The sequence below is a fragment of the Vipera ursinii genome (assembly GCF_947247035.1).
Source record: "Vipera ursinii genome assembly, chromosome: 1".
In the NCBI taxonomy this organism is placed as follows: Eukaryota; Metazoa; Chordata; class Lepidosauria; order Squamata; family Viperidae; genus Vipera; species Vipera ursinii.
This window is the reverse complement of record NC_139512.1, coordinates 26,559,305-26,586,482: the sequence shown is the minus strand read 5'-3', so window position 1 is coordinate 26,586,482 and position 27,178 is coordinate 26,559,305. Positions and strand designations below refer to the sequence as shown.

The 27,178-nt window shown below is 40.0% G+C and overlaps 1 pseudogene across 1 annotated transcript; it reads left to right on the top strand.

Annotated features, from left to right (window-relative positions):
• Nucleotides 1-551: 551 nt before the first annotated feature.
• Nucleotides 552-25,900, top strand: LOC310632440 (potassium channel, subfamily K, member 16-like; annotated as a pseudogene). The gene is made up of 7 exons: nt 552-590; nt 1,563-1,613; nt 16,633-16,833; nt 17,519-17,639; nt 19,666-19,832; nt 23,907-24,075; nt 25,638-25,900. The product of its transcript is annotated as a potassium channel, subfamily K, member 16-like (transcript).
• The last annotated feature ends 1,278 nt before the right edge of the window (nt 25,901-27,178 follow it).

Genomic DNA, 27,178 nt, shown 5'->3' with positions numbered 1-27,178 from the left:
AAGTTTTTAAGTTCATATAATTTCCAAAGCATGGCTAAACATTGTAAGAAGAGAGCCATGTCAATCTGTGGTAGCCTGGAATTAGAAGAAATCCAGTAGCCCCTTTTGGAGACTCCTAAATATAATTAAAAGGGTCAGCTTTATAGTGAAAACAATCAGTGGAACAGCTTGCCTCCAGAAGTTGTGGGCACTCCATCACTGGAGGTTTTTAAGAAGAGATTGGACAGCCATTTGTCTGAAAAAGGTATAGGGTCTTCTGCTTGAGCAGAAGACCCTATACCAAAGCCCCTTCCAATTCTGTTATTAAGTTATTCAGCTTTCATGGGCTACAGTTCACAAAAGAAAGACATCTAATGAAGTGAGCTTTGGTTCACAAGTGCTTTGGTTCACAAGACTGGGCAGTCTGAAAAGTTTAGCTAGAATTTCCCAACCTGTTCTTCATATATTTAGGCTGTGATTCTAAATACAAAGGAAGGTTTCCTCAAATTCCCGACATCCAATACAATTGAGTCACTTGGATATGTTTGTTCTATGAGCGAAGTTGATGGGCAATGAGGATATGGGTCAAGAGGAGTCAGCAACATCCTCAGGTATGACACACTTCGGAGTAATTTGATGGGCAAACACTAATTTAAATATCAAAATGACTGGAGTTGTATGATAAACACAGCCAGAATTGTCTATGTGTCAACATGAAGAGTTGTCGGTGATCTCTGAGTTTGGATGTTTGCTTGCAGGCATTTCATTTACTGATTAGGTAACATCATCAGTGTTCAACATACTATTCAGTGTCACTTTTTCATTTACTAACATTTCATCAAGTTCACCAAACTCTTGCGTGATCTCATATAAAATTGCTGAAATTTCAGAAGATCACACACAAAGTTGAAATTATGCAAGACTTGGCAATTCTGTCAGATTTTGCGCATTGAAAAAAACCAAAAAGATTTTTTTTTAATTTAATGTTGAGATTGCAACAGGAAACATCTTGACATCACCCTCATGAATTCTAATCATATGAAAGTATGTTTTGTTCAAGCATTGAAAGCTTAATGTGACTTTGGCCTCTGTGCTCAGCTCAGCAAACCATTGCTAAAACAAACCTTGCTTTAGCTAATATCTGAACTCTGTCATAATCTGGATTTATATATATATTAACATATTAATATTTAATATTAACAAAGTAGCTTTAGACTTATTCTTCACCAGTGGAATTGTTCTTTGGGGTTTAATAAATCTTCTGGCTTTACTTTAGATAATCAAGCCTCACATATGGAACCTGCTTGGAAAAGGATTCTGGTACTCTAATCTTTTTTATCTGGAAAACTTCTCCAAAAATTTCGTTGCAACTTATTCAATAAGCCTTTGGTGTGGAAACACTCTTTCAGGTATCACAAACTTTGTTTTCTGGTTTCATTTTCCTAGAGGGGCTAATTTTTCTTCTGTGCTTCAGTTTTACATCCCATTTCTGAGCCTTTCCCTTATTAATTAAAATTAATGATAAATACATTCCTGCTGATCACACGATGCTGGGTACAAGCTGCATTTATCTATAGTTCTAGGCAATGCTTGGAAATGAAGCCCACTCTTCTGCCTCACACCATTAGGAAATGGTAGGGTGTTATTTGTTTAGTTATTAAATATATACGTTGCCCATCTCACTGTCAAGTGTCACTGGGTGGACAAGCCTTTCTATTTCTTCTGTGCAATCTTCACTTTCTTGCTTGCCTCCTGCCATTAGTCAATTCATTTGGCATGGGGGGGAGGTTACTTCAGTTACGGGAGTAGAGCAGGGAAGATCTGGGTTTGAACTCCAGGTCAACCCTTAATTAATAAATCTCTTTTGGGAGCTTGGTTGTTTGCTTGCGGATGGTTCATTGCCTAGTCATAACTGACTAGGTAACATCTTCAGTGCTGAACATCAACAGTGATGATGTTACCTGATGATGATGTCAGATAAAGAAACATCTGAAAGCAAACAACCAAACTCAGAGAACATCAAGGATTCCCCAGTTCAACTCTTGAGCTCCAGACATAGATAAGGGCGGGGATTGTGTGTGTGTATCATGGGTTTGGGAGGAGGAGATTTCAGATTCTGGCATTCCTCCATGAGTGCCGCTGTTATGTCTCATTACTAAGACTTTTTAGATAAATAATATGCCTGCAATCTGTTTGATTTGTCTTATTCATTGGACCCATGACACTCTTCTATTGAAATCTCTTCTCATTAACAACCTTACTGGGAAAGAGAAAATAGACCTTGATTGAATTATCATGGGTTCATGTGGAGTGATGTATATCACTCTGAAAAGTGCCTCTCTACTTTTCAGCCATGTCATCAGCTGAGAGTTTGGGGTACTGTATGTGACATGGGATGGCTATTGCTATATGATATGTCTGCTGGAAACTATGATACAATTCCATAGTTAACTGCATGTGAGGCTTTGCTTTTGAAGTTAGATTGTCTCCCTGGATGCCCAGCAGTGTTCTTGCTTGAGCTGCTGGGCCGAATTTAGGGACTGACAGTATGCCACGATTTCTGGAGTATACCAGATTTATGGTGCTTGAGGATTTAATCAAAGCCAAAATCAAGCAAAGTGTAATGTATTGGGCTTGCTTGTTAACACCACATGGTAACAGCTGGTAGGCTGCTAGAGCAGAGAGCTAGCTAACGGCTCCCAGCATCTCAGAAAACCCATCTCCAGCGCTGCCATTGGTTGCCCCTAGGTGGCAATAGGTTGCTTCAAACCTATTGGCTGTCACCTAGGGGCCAGGGTATAAATTGCTGCATCTGCAGCCCTGTTCTCCAGTTCAGATCCTGCAAGCAATAAACCATAATCTTTGCTGAACTCACTCGCCTCATCTTCATTCCTGCGCAACAAACCCAGTACACAACACTGGCGACGAAGGTGGGATCCTGCTTCTCCATCGAAGCTGAAAGTCACTAGGGGAGAGGCAGTGCACGCCTGGTGGGAAAAGCAAATCCCCCCTCCTATGGTCAGTTAGCTAAGCCACGCTAGCGACCACACGCTCAGAGGGCCAGTCCCTGGGCAACGGAGAGGCAGGAGTTGAAGATGCTGAGATCCAGCCACGAAGACCAACAGAATGCCCAAGGTCGGAAGGCTGCGAGAATTCGACATCAAGCAACCAGAAGGATGGGCCATACCTGTCCCAGGTCGAGAACTACCTTCAGGAGAACCAGGTTGCAGAGGATGGACTGAAGGCTGCCACGCTGCTTTGTGTGTGCGGCCCAGCAACTTTCGATCTGGCTGAAAACCTGTTTGCGCCCACGCCATTGGAATCTGTATCCTACGCCGAACTGAAGAAGAAGCTCGGAGAACACTTCCAACCAAAGATGTTGGTGATTACATGGCACTACGCCTTCGAACAGCGAATACAGCAGCCGGGAGAGACCACATTGAAATACATTGCGGCCTTGAGGCAGGCCACACACCTGTGTTGATTTTCAGACGTCGAAGAGCGACTTCGAGACCGGCTTGTCTGCGGCCTCTGCAACAGAGAGCTGCAGCAGAAACTTTTTGCAAGAGAAGTCCTGTTGTTTGCTGATGCCCAGAATGAAGTCATGGCAGACGAAGCTGCTGGTGGAGCTGTCCGAATGATCCAGCCCGCCAGAACGACATAACGTGAAGAAGCCATCCACCACGAGGACACAGAACTCACCGAGGACTCCGAAGAAGATGACAAAGTCGATAAGTTGCACAGACAACCCAACCAGCAGCTCTGCAACAGCAAGCGACAAGAGACTAATTACAAGGCAGATCTCTTGCCTAGATGTCCAGGTTGTGGCGGCTGCCACCAACACTCGGACTGCAGGTTCTGGACAGCCACATGCCGGGCCTGCGGAAAAACTGGCCACATCGCATTCATTTGCAGAGGTTGCCAGAGGGACCGGCCATCGAATCGCCAGTTGGAAGATCCGACCAGGAGAGGTACCGGGGCTGTTCAGCATGGGGTTTTGCTCAAGCCGTAGAAGTGTCTGCCGTACCGTACTGCCCCCTTAAACCCAAGTACAGAGTTCAGGTGGAGCTGCAAGATGGAGCTGGACACAGGCTCCGCCGTTTCCATTATTTCTCTGGACACATTTAATTTCATGTGCAGTCGCAGTAGGAGATGGGCCAAGCTGAGGCCCTCTGATATACTTTTAACAGATTTTCAGAACGCAAAAGTCGTAGTCAAGGGTGAAGCCACCTTGGCCGTTAAATTTAAGGGGTTTTCAGGGCACCTGGATGTTGTTGTAGTAGGGCGCCAGAGAACGAGCCTAATTGGGCTGGATTGGTTTGATACACTAGGCATCCAAGTAACGTATCAACCGGACACAAGTTGCGAGTCTAGCATCAGTTTGCGAGGACTTTGCAGACATATTTGATTCAGCTCTAGGAACTTACACGGGCCCGCCAATAACATTCAAACTAGACCCAAACGTGGTTCCCATCAGGATTAAGCCTCGCAGGGTCCTCTTTGCCCTCAAGCACAAAATAGACATGGAAATGGACAAGCTTGTGGAACAGGGCATTTTGCAACCAGTAGATGGTGGGGAGTGGGAAACTCCTATTGTAACACCACTTAAAGCCAATGGGGAAGTCAGAGTATGCGCAGACTACAAATGCACAATTAACTGGACCCTTAAACAGCACACATACCCAGTCCCAGTGGTGAGCCACATCCTGGCATCTTTGCAGGGTGGCATCACTTTTGCGAAATTAGATTTGGCACAGGCCTACCAGCAACTACCTGTTGATGAGGCCATGGCTGCAGCACAGACAATTGTGACCCACAGGGGGGCTTTCAGAGTAAAGCGCTTGTAATTTGGGGTCAGTGTAGCCCCGGGCATTTTTCAGGGAATCATAGAACGCACACTCAAAGGCATTCCAGGGGTTTGCCCCTATTTTGATGACGTGCTTATTGCCGGAGAATCCACAGAAGTGCTAGCAAGGAGGCTCAGAGCCGTCCTGCAGAGGTTGCATGAAGCAGGCCTCAAACTAAAAAAGAGCAAATGCAGTATTGGGGTTCCCTCAACTGAATTTTTGGGGTTTCGCATTGATGCTAATGGCATCCACCCAGCTGAATCCAAAGTAAAGGCCATTCAGATGGCACCTAGCCCTAAAACAAAAGGAGAGCTGCAAGCATTCTTGGGCCTCCTCAATGTCTACCACGCATTCCTTCCTAACAAGGCCGCAGTGGCAGAGCTGCTTCACAGGCTCTTAGATAAAAAAGCTTCTTGGAAGTGGACCAGTATTCATGAAAAAAGTTTTTAGAACCTGAAGGCACTTCTGTCGGTCAGTTTCACTATCACTCATTTCAGGGAGTCTAAACCAGTCTGCTTACTATGTGACGCATCCCCATATGGGGTTGGTGCAGTCTTGAGTCACTTAGAGAAAGATGGAACCCAAGTTCCCATTGCATTTTATTTGAGGACAGTGTCTTCTGCTGAGCGTAACTACGCTCAAATTGACAAGGAGGCATTGGCCGTGGTAGATGGAGTTAAAAAATTCCATGACTACTTGTATGGCAGGGACTTCACGGTCTTCACAGAGCACAAACTGCTAGTGAGGTTATTCACCACAGACAGACACCCCATATATTATCCCCTAGAATGCTGAGAAGGTCTATTTTTTTATCAGCATACACATTTAAGTTGATTCACAAACCCGGCAAAGAAATGGGCCATGCAGACGGCCTGAGTAGGCTTCCACTGCCACAAATCGAACCAGATCCAGCCCCAGCAGCCCGCATATTGTCCATTCAGGACTTGCCAGAGTTTCCCCTCCATGCTGGGGACATAGCTGCAGAAACAACAGCTGATAAGACACTAAGTAGAGTGCTTTCTTGGTTACACACAGGGTGGCTAGATAAGAGCCCAGGCCCTGAATTTCAGAGTTATTTTACTAGAAGACACAAGCTATCAGCTCACAAGGGTTGTATCCTATGGGGGAACAGGGTCATAGTCCCCATCTCACTAAGAGACAGGGTCTTACAATCACTGCATGAAGGTCATCCGGGTATTGTCCGTATGAAAGCTTTAGCTAGAAGCTACTTATGGTGGCCAGGTTTAGACAAAGCAATTGAAGCCCAGGTGCATGGATGTTACACATGCCAACAATCAAGGCCTGAAATGCCATATGCTCCAGTTCACAGGTGGGAGGAGACTCACACTCCCTGGTCTAGAATTCACATAGACTTTGCTGGGCCTTTTCAGGGACAGTTCTTCCTTATAGTGGTCGACAGCCACTCTAAATGGCTTGAAGTAATTCCAATTGCTAACATGACTACTGCTAGGACCATCCAGGTGCTTAGGAAACTCTTTGCCACACATGGGCTGCCAGACATCATAGTATCCGACAATGGAACCCAATTTACAGTGGCAGAATTTCAGGCATTCCTGAGAGCAAATCTCATCAGGCACACAACGTCGGGCCCGTTTCACCCTTCTTCTAATGGTCAAGCTGAACACATGATCAGGACCACAAAAGAGTCACTGAAGTGTATAGTGACTGGGGACTGGCATCACAGATTGGCAGATTTTTTACTTTGCCAGCATTCCATGCCCTGCACAGCTACAGGGAAAAGCCCAGCAGAGCTGCGCTGGGGGAGGCGACTGATCACAAAACTGGACAGGTTGCACCCAGATAGGGTGGCAGCAGAAGCTTTGTGCCCAAAACCCCCGAGGGGGCTGCAAGTGGGTGATGAGGTGTGGGCCAGGAACTATGGGCATGGGAATTTGTGGGTGCCTGGAAAAATTACTAAAACGTCAGGCCCCCTCTCTTACGAAGTGGGGCTGGAGGGCAGGCGAGTTGTCCGATGCCACATTGATCACCTTAGGAAGCGTTTCCCAGAATGGCCACAAAGCGAGGACTTCGTCACAAGTCCTTACCAAGGTCCACAAATCAGCAGCCAAGCTGGCCCATGCATAGACTCTGAAGGCTCACACAGCCCAAGCAACGAGGAGTTGGCCGTAGAGGAGGGGAGCCCGGATGTGCAACATGGGTCCCCTGATGGAGAAAGCCAACCTGATGGCTACAGCCGCTGTGCTAACTCTGCTGAACAAACTGACTCTGGGGTGGGCCAACCTGGAAAGTCCACCCAGAGAGCACCGAGCCACTCCAAATCACTTGAACTAAGAGACACTGGTCTACCCAGCCCGGCGGGCAAGCTGGTAGGCCAGGACGTGCCTGTTTCCCCCAGGCGTTCAACAAGGCCACGCAAACCTCCTGCTTATCTGAAAGATTTTGTTCTGTAATAATAAAGCTATAATGTTGTATGCACACTCGTATTTAATTCTGACTTATAAGATTGTAATGGACAATGGAGCTATAATGTTGTAAGTACTTTATTGTGCTGCTAAGTGGAACCTATTCACACCAGTGTTAAGTCTTTGTAAAGTGTATTGCTGTAATTACTTTCTATTGTTGCTATAGTGTTGTTCGTTCTAAGGGGGGAGGGGTGTAATATATTGGGTTTGCTTGTTAACACCACGTGGTAATGGCTGGTAGGTTGCTAGAGCAGGGAGCTAGCTAATGGCTCCCAGCATCTCAGAAAACCCGTCTCCAGTGCTGCCATTGGTTGCCCCTAGGCAGCAATAGGTTGCTTCAAACCTATTGGCCGCCGCCTAGGGGCCAGGGTATAAATTGCTGCATCTGCAGCCCTGTTCTCTAGTTCAGATCCTGCAAGCAATAAACCATGATCTTTGCTGAACTCACTCGCCACGTCTTCATTCCTGCGCAACGAACCCAGTATACAACACAAAGCATATTATCACCTAAAGAAATGCAGGGACTAATACTATGGATATAACTTATAATATATTCAGATATTATAACTTCAGTTGTGTAGCTAAACCTAAGAAAGGAAGGAAGGCTTGTATTGATTTTAGTTTTTTTTAACTAACTCATTGCTCTAAAAATAAGGTTCATCCCTGCTAAAACATTCCCAACTTTTCCCTGTATAAGATCATCTCCATCAAATGTATATTAGTTTTTCTGACATAATTATATGCTGCCCAGTTGGTGTACAAGGATGACCTCACAGAGGCCTAGGGGTACAGGTAAGCAGGTCCATAAAAAGGGCAATAGGCCCACGACCTCACAGATATACTGCCCCTACCAAATAGTTATACAGTTAAAGGGTGATGCCAAGTTTCTCAGCAGACACTGAAAGCTGAACTTGGGAATTCAAGAGGACTCAAGTAACAATGGATCTGTGAAAGTGAGTGTGGTACCAGTGCAGGGTTGGTTAAGATGTGCTTCCATTATTTCCCACATTTACAGAGAAAAAACTAACCTAATAATAACAGGAATAAAGAAAATCCGTTAAACAGCAGGCCAGATCAGCAGCTATATAAAACTTTATTTATTAAATTTATTGGATGCCCATCTTACTCCAGGGTAACTCTGTGTGGCTTACAATATTAAAAGATAAAACTATATAAATAAAATACTACAAAAATATAAAAATACAAAATATAATAGCTAAAAGATGGGGAGGGCAGAGGTAGGGTGAACAGGGAGGAGGTGGGATCTGATATTAATGTATCTGTTATGTTCTTAGTTCAGTTAGGCATTGACGAGGCAGAGTGTTGAAACAGCAAGCAAGTTTATTAACTAACAACAGAAGCAGCCCTAGAGGCTGCTGAACAGCTATATATACAGTTCGCCTCTAGGTGGCAACCAATAGGTTTAAAGTAAGAGTTTCCTGCCTCAAACATAATTATCAGCTTGGAGACAGACAGTCTAGGTTGCAGTAACAGAAACAGGTAAGCAATCCTACACTTAAATACAGCAATTAAGGTCACACATTAAGCAAGTGATATCAACAGTTGAGGCCAATACATTACACTATCAACCACCTCCAACAAGAATCCCCTCCTTTGGAGCCCCAAACCAACTGGCAGAGCCCAGTCTTTAGGCAGTTAGAGCAGGGCAGGAGGGTTGGAGTGGACCTCACTCCTGGGGCAAGATGTTGCAGAGGGCAGATGCAATGACAGAGAAGGCCCTTCTCCTGGACTCTGTCAATAATTCCTCTATTGTCTTTTTAAACTCCTGATAGACCTCCAACATATCAAGAAGACAATCTTGATCCACACAATATTGCCATATTCAGAGGTATTGTTAGTTTCCCCCATTGACCTTTCTGAGTATCTTTAGCTAAATCTTATGGATTTAGCCCTGTTGTTTTGTCTCTTGCTATATTATTGTGTTGTTGTAGTTTTCAAATTGTTATGTATGGTTCAGGCAATGTTGATAACAAAGTAGTATAATAATAACTAAGCAAGCCAACCAAGAAATAGAAAATAAGTTTGTGCTATAAGTACCTGAAGATCTCTTTAAAGAGCATAAAACATTGGCAAAGTGCTATCTTATGACCCATGTACTCGCAACAATACATTTCAAGCCATAGATTCATTGAGATCCCATATTTCTCTAAACCAGTGTTTCTCAACCTCAGCATCTTTAAGATGTATGGAGTTCAACTCCCAGAATTTCCCAGCCATCTTGATGGTCTCTGACTGTAATAAATTTCATGTTTAGTGCTGTTTGTGATGTCATTTTATAGTTGCTTCTCTAATTTGAGCAGATGTAGTTTTACAAAAAATATATTCTAATGCACAGGTGTCAAACTCGATAGCGTCATGTGAGGTATTGTGACTTATTGTGACTTTTTTGCCTTTGTGGAGCCTGGTGGGTGTGGCCTGCATGTGATGCATCTGGCCTGCAGACCACCAGTTTGACACCCCTGATCTAATGCCATTGCTCATAAATGATTGGTTTGTCAAGTTATAGTTCCCAAGTCAGTTTTAGCTTTGAAAGAGATGTGTTTACAATATTAGTTAAACCTCTATAAAGGGATGAATCCATTCAACTAAGTTGATTAATTGCAGGTAGGCATAAATTCTCAAAAATTCCCTGTTGTTTAATTAAAATAGAAGCAATGGCTATAATTTGAAATTATTGTATCCATATTGCATGCAGTCCATCTTGCTTATCTCAGTAAAAGCATTTTCACTGTGGAAACAATCTTTTAACCTAAAAGTTTTTGTATGCATTCAATCTTTATATAGTAAAGAGTTATCTTTATATAGGTAGTTGGGATGATCTAAAAGAAAATCAAAGGAGGGGAAAAAAGGAACTAAAGATTTCATCTGCAGTTGCTTGGCCATTAAACCATTTAGTAATGCATTTTATTGAAAAGCAATTTACCACTGTAAAAGGGAAGAGTGCATATTTCCAATTACTGTATCAGCTATGTCCCAGGAGATAGTTCCATTAGCATACAGATAATGGTGACACAGATGCATTAATTGATTTAGTTGAAATGCATCAAAATCAAACTTCAGATTAGGTACAGCAAAGCCTCCTTGATGCTTTAAACAGTTTAAAACAGAACTGGCAAATCTAATACAATTTCTCACACTATTCCATTCAGAAAGCTTGTTCTTAGATAGAAGTAATAATTTAGTATTGAAAAATAATAATTTGGGAAGTATCATTTTAATTATCTCAGATTTTCCTATAACTTGGGAAGGTTTTTTTCCCCCTCTTCATTTTGATCATATTCCCCTTTAACCAGTGTGAGAAGATAGAATTTCAACTTAAAGTTGTTCTATATCATTAAGGATAATAATTCTTAGAGATTTGATTCAGCAAAAGGTAAGTTTTAAATGAGCTATGTATTCTGTGTATCTTTTAGTTTCTATATTTAATTTCTTTTCCTATATTTTTGCATACCAAGATTATATGGAATGTATATAGAATACCATTTATTGGATTGGATTGGAAATAAAAATATATACACTATGTCAATACAAAATTGTTTAGTTGATGGTATTTATTTTTAGTATTAATGATTGTAGCTTGTGAAGAAATTCTTAACAGATTGGGTGTCCAACCAGGGGAGGAAAATATATGGGGGGCAAGTGTAGAGAGGCAAATATATATATGCAGGTTTGTGAATTGGTGTAATGGATGTCTTGTATGAATGACCTTGGGGAAAGAGAGGAGAAGATGCTGCCTAGTAAACAGACAGGAAAGGCAGGAGCTCCAGTGTCTTAACCAGTGCTTTTTTTGTAAAAGAAAAAGGTGCCGGAACTCACACATGTCATACAACCTGCCTTGCCTACCCTACAAGGTTCCATCCAAAAAAGGTGCCGGAACTCCGTTCTGAGCGTTCTATGAGAAAAAAAGCCCTGGTCTTAACGGCCAGGGAAAGAAACTTAGGAAGGACCTACCCTAATGGATCAAGCAGTTGAGAATGGTGGTGGGAAGTTTGTGCATTCAGACTTTCAGGATTCTATTCATGTAGACTTATGACAGAATAGAATTCGTTAATCTCGTTGTGTTTCCTCTCTGGTTTACCTAGGAAGGTTGACATTTTCAAATGATGCAAATTACATACCTGCACTATTGATGTATTTTGTCCATGTTGGAAGGTGTTACTATACATGTTTTGCCACCATGGCTACTATCAGAGTCCTAGGTTGTAAAATGTAGACTATGGCTTTACTTCAGTTGCAAACAGTAGAAAGAACAGGAGCCTTCTTATCACTCTGCTCAGTTTAATTGGTCTAAAGCACAGATGTCAAATTTGATTGTGTCATGTGATGTATTGTGACGTATCACAATGTTTTTGCCTTAGGGAGCCAGGGTGGGTGTGGCCTGCATGTGGTGCATCTGGCCCTCAGGCTGTCAGTTTGACACCCATGGTCTAAAATAATGCCCCTCAGTGCTAAGAATGACTCTTGAACTAGCATATATCCTTCTAACTTATAAAATATTCCTGAATTCTAATTCTGAAGCCAACTTAATCTTCAAACATCTTGAGTGCATATCAGTTAAAGCCTTAGGTGTAGAATTAATGACCATGATGACTCATATTTCATATCCTGTGAATAGAATCAGTCCGGTTGTGTACAAGCATAAGTGAGATACTAATGTTGTTGATCCTTTTGGTTAAAATTTGGTTAAAATTGCAGCTCATCTTGATTTAAAAGTGTAATTGGGTAACATGAGCCAATCTGCAGCTTTTCCTTCTTCTGTTGAGCACATCAGTAGCACATCAGTATGGTCATCTTTCCAACTTTTCAATATGATGTTTTCTTTTAGAATAAGTAATAATATATAAAATAAACTTATACAGTATTTGTCAATATAAATTAGCAGTCTTTAAAGACAAACGAGCACATCTTTAACATTTTGCAGAAATTAAATAAAAACATGCCTCGTTCTAAAGTTCAAGCAAGAGTAGCTCTTTGAGGGACAAGAATAGTTTCTAAATTTGATGAATACATAAAAATAGAATTATTTACATTTATAGATATAAATTTGGTATCTGATATCAGCTAAGAGTTTCAGACAGTGAAAGATTAAAAATAAACCCTGTAACAAAACTTTTAGAATAAGAATCTAAAAACCAATAATCCAATTAATGTAATCAAAGAGAGATGGTCCGAAAAAAGATACTTCATATCAGAGAAATAAACTAACAATACCCAGCCATTCCCAATTTGCCATGAGTTATGTTTAATGCAATGAGGACCAAAGTTTTATATTGTAATATTATATTCAACACTAACTTCTGCCTGCAAAAGAATACAAAATCTTATCATTTAAGGTTGAAATGTTCTGGATATTCAGATAGTCCTCAACGTATGACCACAATTGAGCCTAAAATTTCTGTTGCTAAATAAGACAGTTAAGTGAATTTTGCTCCATTTTAAGACTTCTCTTGTCACGTTAAGTGAATCACTGCAGTTGTTAAGTTAGTAACACGGTTGTTAAGTCCATTTGGCTTCCCACTTGACTTTGCTTGTCAGAAGCTTGCAGAAGGTGATCCCATGACTCCGGAACATTGCAACCATCATAAATATGAGTCAATTGCCAACTGTCTGAATTTTTATCATGTGACTCTAGGGATGCTGCAATGGTCATAAATGTGAAAAGTCACTTTATTCAGTGCTGTTGTAACTTCAAAGAGTCACTAAATGAACTATTTTAAGTCAACAGCCACCTGTATTTGTGAATGACCTTGAGAAAAGGAATCAGAGCAAGAATGAATGAAGCAAATTTTAGAGGTTTAAGAGAAAGGAAATTTATTTATAGGCAATGTCTTTTGGGGGTTTAATCACATGTGCTGCTGGAGAACTAACGGTTCTCCAGCAACCTAGACAGGACGTCTCTATTCCTGGCAGCAGTTAACGTGGTGGGAATAATGGGTTCAATCTGATTGGTTGTTCAGAGCATGTGGACTATATATATTGTGCAACGTTACCCCAAAGCCCCAGTACAGCTCAGTCTTAGTTACAATAAAGCTATGTTTCTTCTGTACTCATCTGCCTGGCGTCTTCCCTGCTCTTCAGAACCCACAACACAACAGGCAATATATAGTAAGGATAAGCAAAAACTAGAAAATTTCCTACCAGGAGAAAAATCAAAGAATATGCATTCTATGCATTTGTGTCTGGGAAGAAGAAAGACAAAAGGAAGCATCCTCTGATTAGCAATCCTATAAAGAACAGATAGAGCAAGAAATGAAGAGGGCACACATTCTATCACCCATTTATGATTTGAGATAGAGTGAAATTCAGGTGAAATTAAATTAGAATTCATTTCTTTTGCTTTTGAAGCTATTGGAATCTGAACTTTCTGATATGAAATTTACAACACAAATTTCAGTTGCTTATTAAATATTGAATAATGCCACAAAATGGTTTTTATGAGTTTTCAGGGAATCCCCAAGGATATCTTCTCCCAAACTGTAATTAGCTTGTTTATATTTTCTCAGAATTTCAGCTCATAAATCCCAAAGGATTTGTATCTTGAAACCTTCATATTCTACAGCTGGAGAACAGTTTGACTCTCATCATTTGGTGTGTGCATGTGTGAATAGGATGCTCATTTATTGTAATTATGATGTCCTTGGAGGTTTGAGTAGTGAAGAAATATTGTCTCAAAGCCACACATGTACATTTTGTGTGGGACTGTTGGAAAATGGAGAGAGAGAGAGAAAGAGAGAGAGAGAGAGACAGAGACAGAGACAGAGACAGAGACAGACAGACAGACAGACAGACAGACAGACAGACACAGAGAGATGTTTTTTTTGTTAGAGGAAAGAATAAATATGCACCTCTCTTTTTCCTGTTTTGGGACCTTTTCCAGTGGCATATAAGGTATTTGGATAGTGACTTTGTTTTCAAAGTATTCCACCTTAACTTGTAACATTAGTTTCAGAATATAGAGTTTTAATTATGGAGTCAACTGGCCTTCTGAATTTGTTTCCATGCCTGTCAATATTTGTTATAATTGACAATTCAATGTCGATTGATGTGTAGATTGCTTGAAATGGATCAGCCAGTGAATTAAATTAATCTGCTCTAGAGATTGCTGGGGTCTGTTTACTCAGATAGTAGTGAGAAGGGGTTGGAGTTGTCTTTTGGTTGTTCTTTTGGAGCAAAATAGGTTGAAAATTTCTATCATTGCTTCCTTTCTCTCCCTCTTCAAGGAAATGCTCTAAAATTGTGTTAATCGGCATTGGTGCTGTGTTTTAGATTTAATGGACAGAAGAGCTAAAGAACTTGGTCATAATCTTCAGAATATTTTAATAATCTTTCCGATCTCTCCTTAAATATTTCTCTTTGGGTTGTTTTTAGGTTTGGGAGGTCACATTCACTAAGGAAAATCTGGTGCTGTGAGATTATTTTTTGATTTTTCTTATTACCATGATATAAAAAAAGACACTGAGGCCTTAGACAGAGTGCAGAGTAGAGCAACAAAGATGATAAGAATTCTGGAGGCTAAATCTTATAATGAACAGCTAAGGGAACGAGGTATGTTTAGCCTAACAAAGAGAAGACTTAGAGGGTGACATAATAGCCATCTTCAAATACCTGAAGGACTGTCACAGGGAAGTGGAGGTCGATTTATTCTCCAAAGCACCAGAGGGCAGAACAAGAAGCAATGGGTGGAAGCTAGTCAGAGAGAGAAGCAACCTGGAACTAAGGAGAAACTTCCTGAGAGTGAGAACAGTTAGTCCATGGAACAGCTTGACACCCCAAGGTGTGAATGCTCCATTGCTGGTAGTTTTCAAGAAAAGATTGGAGAATCATTTGTCCAGGATTGAATAAGGGGTTCCTGCCTTAGGCTTGGTGTTGGACTAGAAGACCTCCAAGGTCCCTTCCAGTGCTGATTTCTCCTCCTTTTTCAATGGTCTGTTATTTTAGCAAGAAATATATCCACCTTCCTCTGTTTTGTCATACAGAGTGCCATTGGCACAGGAGAAGAGGCCCATTAATCTGTAATGACAAAAATAGGGAATACAGTATCACCATGGCTCTTGATGTGTTTTATTTTGTGTTTCTTGCAGTTATTTGTAAAATATTTTTAACAATTTATAATTGCTCAGAGTCAATGGGAATTGGCAGAAATGTATTGTATTGTAAAAAAAAGGTAAAGGTTCCCTCGCACATGCGTGCTAGTCGTTTCCGACTCTAGGGGCCGGTGCTCATCTCCGTTTCAAAGCCAAAGAGCCAGCGTTTGTCCAAGGACATCTCCGTGGTCATGTGGCTGGCATGACTAGACGCCAAAGGCTCACGGAACGCCGTTACATTCCCACCGTAGTGGTCCCTATTTTCTACTTGCATTTTTACATGCTTTTGAACTGCTAGGTTGGCAGAAGCTGGGATGAGTAACAGGCGCTCACTCTGTTACGCGGCACTCGGGATTCGACCTGCCAAACTGCTGACCATCTGATTGACAAGCTCAGTGTCCTAACCCACTGAGCCACCACGTCCCTATTGTATTGTATTGTATTCATATATAATTTGTATTCATAATTTTTATATAATGCCAGCTGACAATTGATTTCTCATTGTATATATAGTAATAATAATATTTTATTTTAATGTTAATATTTTAATAATACGTTGTTATTACTATCTCATTTGCCTATCCCAGGTCTTTGAGAAGGATGCTATAGATGGATAAAATCCCCTCTAAATATCTGGCTGAGTGTGGGACCAATCATAATAATAATGTGTTCAAGTGTGAAACAGATGAGCACTGATTGGCTTCTGGTTCTCGGTGTTCAGTTATTTTCCAGGAAGAGCAAGTGTTGATTGGCTGTTAGTTTTATATGAGCTGTTTAGACTTGCAAACATTTATAGAATCTTGATCCTGGCAAATAATGAAAATAGCTTTAATAGTCCGGGCTGCATTTTAAAATGGAATCGGAAAAGTGAAGAGATAGAATGACTAGTTGCCTGGAGCATTTCTTACTGAAGATGCTTCCAGGCAGTTGTTAGTGTTATCAAAAAATATTGTGAAGCCAGTTCCATTTAATGGGTTTATCATGGAAAGAAAAAACAACTGAAAAAATTATGGGAGTGAGGCCAGAGCAATTACAAAATTCTCCTGGGAAGTTTGTGAAACAACATTTTGCTTTACTTAGGAAGTCCCTAAGCTGCTCTGCGGTGGAGAAAAAAGACAAGATTGATAGTATTACTTCAAATTCCAAGCGGAAATGGGAACTGTCCAGCTGGGATTTCATTTAATCAGAGTTGGAAAGATTATGAATAAGGCTGTGTTTACCAGCCTCTCTGTGTTCTTTGCTTCCTTTCTCCCACAGGCCACCATGATCTACAGCAGATTACAGAGCTGTATGTTAGCAGCTGGCTACCTTGCTTATCTCCTGGTGGGTGCTCTCATCTTCCAGGTTCTGGAAAAAGATGCTGAGAGACTACAACAAGGCATCACCTTTAAAATGAAGGAGGACTTTCTGAAGAACTTCACTTCCCTCAGTGCAGCAGAAGTCAATATCTTTGTGGAGGTAGGTCATTCTTTCTGAACTGAATACAAAAAGTAATGAATCCAAAAACTGTGGTGCTTTGAATATCATCAGTGGAGGGTTTTTATGAGTACATTTCATACAGTATGAAACTTTGAAAAGGAGAAACATTCTCAGTTACTGTATGATTCATGTAGCCCATTGAGATGCAACTGGCACTACATATTATTCTTTTTGATGCCAGATCAAAAGTTCCTTTCCTTTCCTTTCCTTTCCTTTCCTTTCCTTTCCTTTCCTTTCCTTTCCTTTCCTTTCCTTTCCTTTCCTTTCCTTTCCTTTCCTTTCCTTTCCTTTCCTTTCCTTTCCTTCCCTTCCCTTCCCTTCCCTTCCCTTCCCTTCCCTTCCCTTCCCTTTCCTTTCCTTTCCTTTCCTTTCCTTTCCTTTCCTTTCCTTTCCTTTCCTTTCCTTCCCTTCCCTTCCCTTCCCTTCCCTTCCCTTCCCTTCCCTTCCCTTCTTAATTATGAAATTGATGTATTAAGCTGTATGTATTAGACATTTTAAAGAAAAGGCTATGATATTTTGAAAAGGTTTTATTTTTAGTTCAATTTTATTTGGTAGACATTCCTAGAATCAGAAGACGCAGCTTAATAGCAAAGGCATATAAAGATAAATGTTATTTGATAATCAGTTATGGTTATTTAAATGTCAAATGTCACCTTAATTGCAGAATCTGATGGAAACCATTAGGAGGGGGATATATCCAGCAGTAAATGAATTCTCTGATGAACACAACAATTGGGATTTCAGCAATTCTTTCTTCTTTGTGGGTTCTATGTTATCCACAATAGGTAAACTGCTTATGTTTCTCCCTTAAATGTTTGTTTATTTATTAATCACATTTGTATAGCCAACCGTCTCATCAAAAGCAACTTGGGGCAGTGCACTTGAATACTGATTGTATTGAAATAATCTTCCTTAGAAACATTTATTGCACTTAGTTTCAAGAGTCATTTTTATGCTTCAGACTCCCAGACCTTATCTTCCTCTTTCTTATAAAATCAAACAAACTGTAATTCATTTTTGTGATAATTGTTAAGTTAATACGAAACAGGGCAGCATATAATATGTACAGAGTGATGCAAAATCATGAACTGGAAATTTCGAGTACACTTGCTTTAACCCATATGTAGAAAGAGACTGATCTTATCAAAAGGGAGACAGTTAAGATAAAATGCAAAGCTGTGGAAAGACTGCTCATAAATATAAATAACTTTTGAAAAATCCATTTAACCCCATTCCATTCACCAAAAACCTCACAGGCCTATACATGATGTTTTCTCGTGTTATGATACAGCAATGTTGTGAAACAGACTGCTGTGGGAAAATCTTCTGTCTGATGCGAAAGGTCACTGTAATGAACTATTAGCCTAGCCCCAATGACAGTCCAACTTTTTAAATTAGAGACTTTAGATTTTTTAAAAAATATTTTTTTAGACTTTTTAACATTCTAAAGAGCCATTTTAGTGCAGTGGTCAAGTGCTGGCCTGGAAACCAGGAGACTGTGAGTTCTAGTCCTGCTTTAGATGTGGAAGCTGATTGGATGACTTTAGGCCAGTCATTCTCTCTCACCCTGACACACCTCAGAGGGTTGTTGTTGTGGGAAAAATAGGAAGAGGAAGAGAATTAGGCATTTTTGCCACCTTGAGTTACTTACAAAGTAATAAAGGAAGGATAAAAATCTAATAAATAAATGAACACATTTTCTGCACAATTCAAGAAAATTTGTGCAAACTCACAGCTTTTATTCAGCTTGTCATACCAATTCTTCTAAATGGACTATATTAAAACCACAAACACTTTCCCGCAGATGCATTTCTTCTTTACGCATTATCATGTCTAGTATATGAGAGAATATCATTATTTTATATTTTCCACATGGGAGACATATTAACAATCTTCTTCCACTTACTAAACGCATGACAAATACAAGGGCAGCTGATGGGGATATTGTCAGTATTTGCTTGAAATTGTGGTGAACAAGAAATTGTGGGTCTCTTGGGAAGGCTCAGCCTTTGGACTTGATGTGTCCCAGGCTACTTTAACTTTTGGCTAGCTCATTTAGAAGAACAGATAAATAGGTTTTCTGATTATTTTGGGTTGCTTGGCTAAATCTTCTTGGGATTTCAGCCTAAAACAACAATGTCTGTTCTTTAAACCATGTAGAACATGTTGCTTATTTCAACTGCATGCTTAGAGTGCAAATAAACGTGAGTCAATGCAACTGAAGGACTATTGTAATACGAGAATATTCTGATAATAGAAGTATTCTTATTAAAATCTGTGTGAATTATTTAAGATCCCAAACTATTTTGGCATTGGTCACTAGAGCTGTTTCTCAACTCCACTACACCCCTCACAAGTTGCCATGGAATGGTCATTCTTTTTGTACAAAGAAGAAAATGATAAAAGACATGCAGAGAGGCCTCATAATTACCTATAATATCTAGGTTTAGTTCTAGCCTCAGCCACTTTTTTATCTTGGTCCTAAAAAAGTTGCATATCTCTAGTAAAGAAATCCAGCTATTCTGATAATCAAGGATGGTTCCAGAAAATGAAGGCCCCATAGTACTCAAGGAACTGGAAGATGGCATCTGGAAACTTCAAATTAATGGCATCCTTGAAGGAAAAATAATTGCTTTTTAAACTGTATCTTGCTTGCAAAGGCAGGAAGGAGGTACTGACCAATAATAAATAATATGCATCTTTAATTGGAATTCTATTTTGTCATTTGCTCAGGATAATGGGGAAACCTTTTGTTGCAATATAGTCATAATGCTCACCAGCATATTCTCTGTGACTCTCATGTTTTGACAGGCTACGGAAACCTCTCTCCCAAAACGGCTGGTGGTCAGCTTTTCTGTGTCTTTTTTGCTCTCTTTGGAATTCCTCTGAATATTGTCTTTTTGCAGCATGTTGGCAAGATGCTCTCCATGGTCTGTGAACGGTTAGCTAAATGGCTGTATAGGAAAGGTATAAAGAAGGTAAAATAATAATAATAAAACTTTATTCCACTATTATTTCTGAAAATAAGCCAAAGAGCTTAAGATGATAATTTAATTGAAGAACAGTGTGATTCATGCTTCAGTCATGCAGAAACAACCACCATTTAAATCTGTTTTGCCGCTGCACATTACCAACAAAACACATCTGCACTAAAGTTACAGTGATGTAGCTATCAGGATATATTGAATAGCCATGTAATTTCATTAAATCCATTTCTGAAAACAAAATATTTCTAGTCCATTAATTTGATTTATGGGTCAGTTAATGTGCACAATCAGAGGCTGCAAAACTCAAATGGTTCATTTAATGCAGGCCAAACCAGAGCACAATATCTCAAATTTTAAAAGAAATCTGCTCCTGTTTTACTGAAGTAACTCCAAATTGCATCAAATGATTGTACCTTTGTTGTTGTTAGTTGCAAAGTCATGTCCGACCCATCGCGACCCCATGGACAACATTCCTCCAGGCCTTCCTGTCCTCTACCATCTTCTGGAGTCCACTTAAGCTCACGCCTACTACTTCAATGACTGCATCCAGCCACCTCATTCTCTGTCGTCCCCTTCTTCTACTGCCATCAATATTTCCCAGCATTAGGCTCTTCTCCAGTGAGTCCTTCCTTCTCATTAGGTGGCCAAAGTATTTGAGTTTCAACTTCAGAATCTGGCCTTCTAAAGAGCAGTCAGGGTTGATCTCCTCTAGGACTGACTGGTCTGAATGCTTTGCAGTCCAAGAGACTCGCAGGAGTCTTCTCCAGCACCATAGTTCAAAGGCCTCAATTCTTTGGCGCTCAGCCTTTCTTATGGTCCAACTTTCACAGCCATACATTGCAACCGGGAAGACCATAGCCTTGACTATACGCACTTTTGTTGGCAGGGTGATGTCTCTGCTTTTTAGTGTGCTGTCTAGATTTGCCATAGCTTTCCTCCCGAGGAGCAAGTGTCTTTTAATTTCTTGGCTACAGTCCCCATCTGCAGTGATCTTGGAGCCCAGGAAAATAAAATCTGTCACTACCTCCATTTCATCTCCATCTATTTGCCAGGAATTGAGAGGGCCAGATGCCCTGATCTTGGTTTTCTTAATATTAAGTTTGAAGCCAACTTTTGCACTCTCCTTCTTCACCTGCAACAAGAGGCTCTTTAGTTCCTCTTCACTTTCTGCCATTAGAGTGGTATCATCTGCATATCTTAGATTGTTTATATTTCTCCCGGTAATCTTAATTCCAACTTTTGATTCATCTAGCCCTGCCTTTCTCATGATGTGCTCTGCATATAAGTTAAATAGGCAGGGCAACAGTATACAGCCTTGCCAGACTTCTTTCCCAATTTTGAACTAATCAGTGGTTCCATGTCCAGTTCTCACTGTTGCTTCTTGACTCGCATATAGGTTTCTCAAGAGACAAATAAGATGGTCTGGTACTCCCATCTCTTTAAGAACTTGCCACAGTTTGTTGTGATCCACACAATCAAAGGCTTTAGCATAGTCAATGAAGCAGAAGTAGATGTTTTTCTGAAACTCCCTAGCTTTCTCCGTGATTCAGCGTATGTTGGCAATTTGATCTATAGTTCCTTTGCCTCTTCGAAATCCTGCCTGTACTTCTGGTAGTTCTCGATTCACATACTGCTGGAGTCTAGTTTGTAGGATTTTAAGCATAACTTTACTAGCATGTGAAATGAGTGCAATGGTGCGATAGTTTGAACATTCTTTGGCACTGCCCTTCTTTGGAATTGGAATGCAAACTGATCTTTTCCAATCCTGTGGCCACTGTTGAGTTTTCCAAATTTGCTGGCAAATTGAGTGTAGCACTTTTACTGCATCGTCTTTTAAGATTTTGAATAGCCCAGCTGGAATACTGTCACCTCCACTAGCTTTGTTGTTGCTCAGCTTTCTTAAGGTGCACTTCACTTCACATTCCAGGATGTCTGGCTCGAGGTCAGTGACCACCTCATCGTGGTTATCAGGGACGTTAAGCTCATTCTTGTATAGTTCTTCTGTGTAATTTTCCCACCTCTTCTTAATCTCTTCTGCCTCTGTTAGGTCCCTGCCATTTTGGTCCTTAATCATGCCCAGTTTTGCAGGAAATGTTCACTTCATCTCTCCAATTTTCTTGAAGAGATCTCTAGTCCTCCCTATTCTATTGTTTTCTTCTATTTCTTTGCACTGTTCATTTAAGAAGGCATTCTTATCTCTTCTAACTATTCTCTGGAATTCTGCATTCAATTGGGCGTATCTTTCTCCCTTGCCTTTCGCTTCCCTCCTTCCCTCAGCTATTTGCAAAGCTTCCTCAGACAGCCATTTTGCTTTCTTGCATTTCTTTTTCTTTGGGATGGTTTTAGTTGCTACCTCTTGTACAATGTTGCGAATGTCCGTCCATAGTTCCTCAGGCACTCTGTCTATCAGATCTAATTCCTTAAATCTATATGTCACCTCTACTGTATATTCAACAGGGATATGATTTAGTTCATACCTGAGTGGCCTAGTGCTTTCCCCTACTTTCTTCAGTTTAAGCCTAAATTTTGCAACAAGAAGCTCATGGTCTGAGCCACAGTCAGCTCCTGGTCTTGTTTTCACTGACTGTATAGAGCTTCTCCATCTTTGGCTGCAGGGTACATAGTCAATCTGATTGTACCATTAGAGAGGTTTAATCTAATCTCTGCTTTAATATGATAAATTTGAAGCAAATTATTAGGCACAAATGTCTCCCCTCTCAACCTGAAGCTCTCCAATAGGCAGAATACTGTAAGTGACTCCATTGTCAAACTCTTCCTAAAACAGGAGTATACAACCTTGGAAACATTTAGACTTGTGCACCTCAACTCTCAGAATTCCTTAGCCAGCATTCATGCAGAATTCTGGGGAATTCTGGGAGTTGAAATCCTCAAATTTTAAAGTTGCCAAGGTTGGATACCCCTGTCTTAAAATATTTCTCTTAAGCTTTGACATCTAATCCTGTCACTTAACATAATGAAAGAATACAATCCAATTTTTATTATTTAACTTTTTGTTTTTACCCTTTCCTCTTAGGACCAAAGCTATCCCAATTTTTCTCACTTGGTGTGTGTCATCAAGGCAATCTTGATTCTTGGTGATCTCATAGATATATCTTATTCATAATTGATTATTATTTATTTATTTATTTATTTATTTATTAATTTATATGAGTGGTTTATCACTGTCTTTAACATACAGTTTGAAATGATGCCTTTGTAGTTGCCAGGCTTTCTATATTGCTGCTGCTACTTGAATAGACATCTGCTTAACTTAGCTGGGAAGCTGGAATGACCTTCACTCCTAGCTTAGATGGTCCTGGTGGGAGTATAGCCTTTCCCAACGTTCTTTGCTTATCCCTCCCAGGAATATGTGCCCTGCCCCAATGACAGCACCGGACTTGAGGGGGGGGGCAATTTCTCTATATCTTTAAAGAAGGCTTAAAAGATAGCAATCAGACCAGTACACTAAATTCATTGTAACATTGTGCAATAGAGTGAAAGCATAACATGCAGCCCATGAATACTCAAAAAGACCTCAACTTACAATCATTCATTTAGTCTCCACTCAAAGTTACAGTGGTACTGAAAAAACTAGCATACAAACGGTCCTCACACTTACAACTGTTGCAACACCGCCACAGTAACAGGATCAAAATTTGGGGGTGTGGCAATCAACATGTATTTACGACCGTTGTGTCATTCCAGGAACATGTGATCTCCATTTGCATCCTTCCCAGTTGGCTTCCAACAAGCAATCAAAATGGGTGGAAACTCAATTTGCATAACAACTGCCTGATTCACTTAACAACTGCAGTGATTCACCTAGCAACTGTGTGGCAAAAAAAAGTCTTATAATCAAGCATGGCTCACTTAGCAGCTGCTTTGCTTAGCAACAGAAATGGTGCTCCCAAATGTCGTTGTAACTTGAGGAGTACTTCTATTAGATAGGAGACAATATAAGACCCTAGAGGTCCTGGAAATAAGTTAAGCAAGCAGGCAAAAGCAGCTGTCTGTACCAAGGGCAATTTTCTTGTATCAAATCAGTGTTTTTTCTTCATTTTTCAGAAAACAGCAAGGGGCTTGACGCTTCTGTTCTTCCTGGTTATGGGAATACTAGTGTTTCTTTGTGTGCCGTCGGTCATCATTCGAAAAATAGAGGGCTGGTCCTATAGTGAAGCCATTTATTTTACATTTATTACCCTTAGCACCATTGGGTTTGGTGATTATATGATAGGTAAGTTTTCCTGTAACTTTTTCCAAAACAATACTTCCTATTTTGATCATGATGGCTCCTATGGTACATTATGTTCTGATGCAGTTAAGAGACTAAAGGAGACTTTTACAATGGCTATACGGGTGAAAAGAAACTATTTTGGGCATCCAAGGTACATGGCGGCAACCAACATGGTCACCATATAACACAAGGGTTGCTTGGGAACCTTTTTAGCCTGTGGGTGACACTGGTTGCTGAATAACATTCAAAGGAGTGTTGCTGCATACTTGAACAGCCCTGGGTGCGCTCTGCACAGTCCTAAGTTCAGTGGTCTGAAGCAGCATCCCTGAGAAAGCGACAACAATCAGCTTCCATTTACTATGCAGGTAATACTCGACTTGCAACAGTTCATTTAGTGATTGTTTGAAGTTACAACTGCACTGAAAAAAGTGACTCATGACCATTTTTCACACTTATGACTATTGTAGCATCCCCACAGTCATGTGATTTACTCGGCTGTTTGACAACTGACTTACAGTTATGACGGTTGCAGTGTCATGTGATCTCCTTTTGCGACCTTTTGACAAGCAAAGTCAATGGGGAAACCAGATTCACCTAACAACCGTGTTAGTAATTTAACGACTGCAGTGATTCACTTAACAAATGTAGCAAGAAAAGTAGTAAAATGGGGCAAATCTCACTTAACAAACTTCTCACTTAACAACATAAAGTTTGGGCTCAATTGTGGTCGTAGGTTGAGGACTACCTGTAATTAAAGATGTGTGGATTTCAACTGCCAGAATTCCCCAGCTAGCAGATTGAACCCATTGGCTGAGTTCGGACAGCACACGGCATAACTATACTCTAGTGTCATGCATTAAGCAAAACAAGTTTAGTATTTTTAGATCCTAATTTTCTTCTCTTCTTGAGAAGATCCCCTTCCATTTAGTTTAAGCAAGAATTCCTTCCAACAGAGAAGACCCAGCTCTTCTACTACTTGTGCTTCCCTGTCTTTGGAGCAGACTATGCCAACATCAACAAGAAAATTCTGCATGAATGCTGGCTGAAGAATTCTGTGAGTTGAAGTCCACACATCTTAAAGTTGCCAAGGTTGAAAGACACTGATGTACATTGTTTATCTGGTTTAGAAGAAAACATCATGATCTAATTTACAACTCAGGGAGGGAGGAAATGAAGGAAGGAGAATGTGCAATCATGATGCAATTAAAGACAGAAAGGCATTACTATTTTGTTTATTATGATAGCATATAAAATATGTACCCTGCATTTTCACTGATTTTGCTCAATTTCTGATAAAATGGCATAAAATTAATAATATATACAGTGTAATAAAATGCAATGTTAATATTAAATGCATACGTAATAAAAAACATATAACAATTTGTCATGAATAAAATAATTTATCATTATGTCTAAAACAGCCCTTAATCAGAGTACAACATCAGCAATTTAGCCTCCCTGGGATGTAGTTTTCTTCCTCTAAGTGAAGAAGTTCAGATAACATGCATTAGCTTTTTAAATGATTTTGCCTTATTCAGCTCTTCTTACTCCTGTGTTTCCAGGGAGGCAACATGACAAATTCTACTTCCCTGGCTATCGGATTGTGGTAGCGATTTGGATTATCTTTGGACTTGCTTGGATAGCACTACTGTTTAATTTACTGACAACATTACTGGAGGACCCAAATGAGAAATCCATTGAGGATTACCTTCAGGTCAAAACAGTCAGAAAAAAAAAGAAGAACTCAAAAAAAGTTCTATTTACTTCACTGGAAGATGGTTCAGCATTATGTTACAGTACAGATGGACAAAGCAATCAGTTATAATTGTACAATGCTACTTGATTTTTTTTCATTGATATTTGATATCATTGCAGTATTTTGCTGGTTGCTTTGAAAAGTAACTGGCTGATTTTAAGTTATGATATTTTAAAATGTGAAATAAATAGCATGCCTGCAAAAAAATTCCTACTTTCCACAGTACACATTTAGCCTTCATAATATATTCCTCACAATATATTTCCCCCAAATTCTGTAACCTCAATATTCAGAACTGCCATATTTGGTCTGCAAAAATCCAAATAATTGTCTAGCGATCATCCAGATTATTACAGGTCAAGGCTGTACTCTATGTGGCTGCCCAATATATATATAAGATCATATAACCATAGACTGTAAAAGTTGGAAAGGAATTTGGAAATAATCTAATCTGTGCCCTTGTGCAGGGCAGAAATCCAGTATTACCACATACCCACAGTGACCAACCAGGGCAAAGAGTCTATTCCTCACCCCAACCCCAACCCCCCCACACATAATGCAGTTCAGGGGTTTTCAAACTTAAACAAGCCATGGGATCTGTTTAAAAAAGCACACACCAGATTCTCTGATTAAGAGAGTTGGAGTCCAAATGTCTAAATGGACAAAAAACAAGCTCTCAACAAAAAAGTAAGCCTAGCTCACTTATCAAGAGGTTCAATTATATATAATAATTTGATGTACTATTTGTTCAAAAGTTTTAGACATTGGAAATGTGGAGGAGACATGGTTCCCTTTTAAACTTCCCATGCTGATAGAAAAATTTGAGAATAGGTTATAACAGCTTTCAGCTGGATATTATTACAATGCCCTACTATAGAAAGAAGACACTGATTGTTATGGTTCTCAAAAGCCAGGAGTTATATAAACTCTTTTAATAAAATATGATTTTAGGTTATCTCTAAACCTTTTCTCTAAACTTGGAAAAGTTGAAAGTAGCTGAGCTGATATATTTCTTCCTGTAGTTAGGAATTCTGAATGCCCAAACAAGTTGTATGTTGAACTGAAATAAATTTGGAGAGAAATTCTTGTTCAGCCTCAAGATTTCAAACATAGCAACAACTGATTTTGAAAATATACTTGGTTTACATTTAACTTGCAATGCAGCTCTTATCTGTCCCCATTGTTTAAAAAAAATCCCTCTAGTTAAATCCAGTTCCTAGAAATTACACGGACATGCTAATATAAGTTTCTTTGCACTGTAACAGAAATAGATTGAAAAAATATCATGAAATAAAGCAGTGGCAATTTTGCAGTCTAGTCTACAGCCCAGAGATTTCCTGGTAGTTT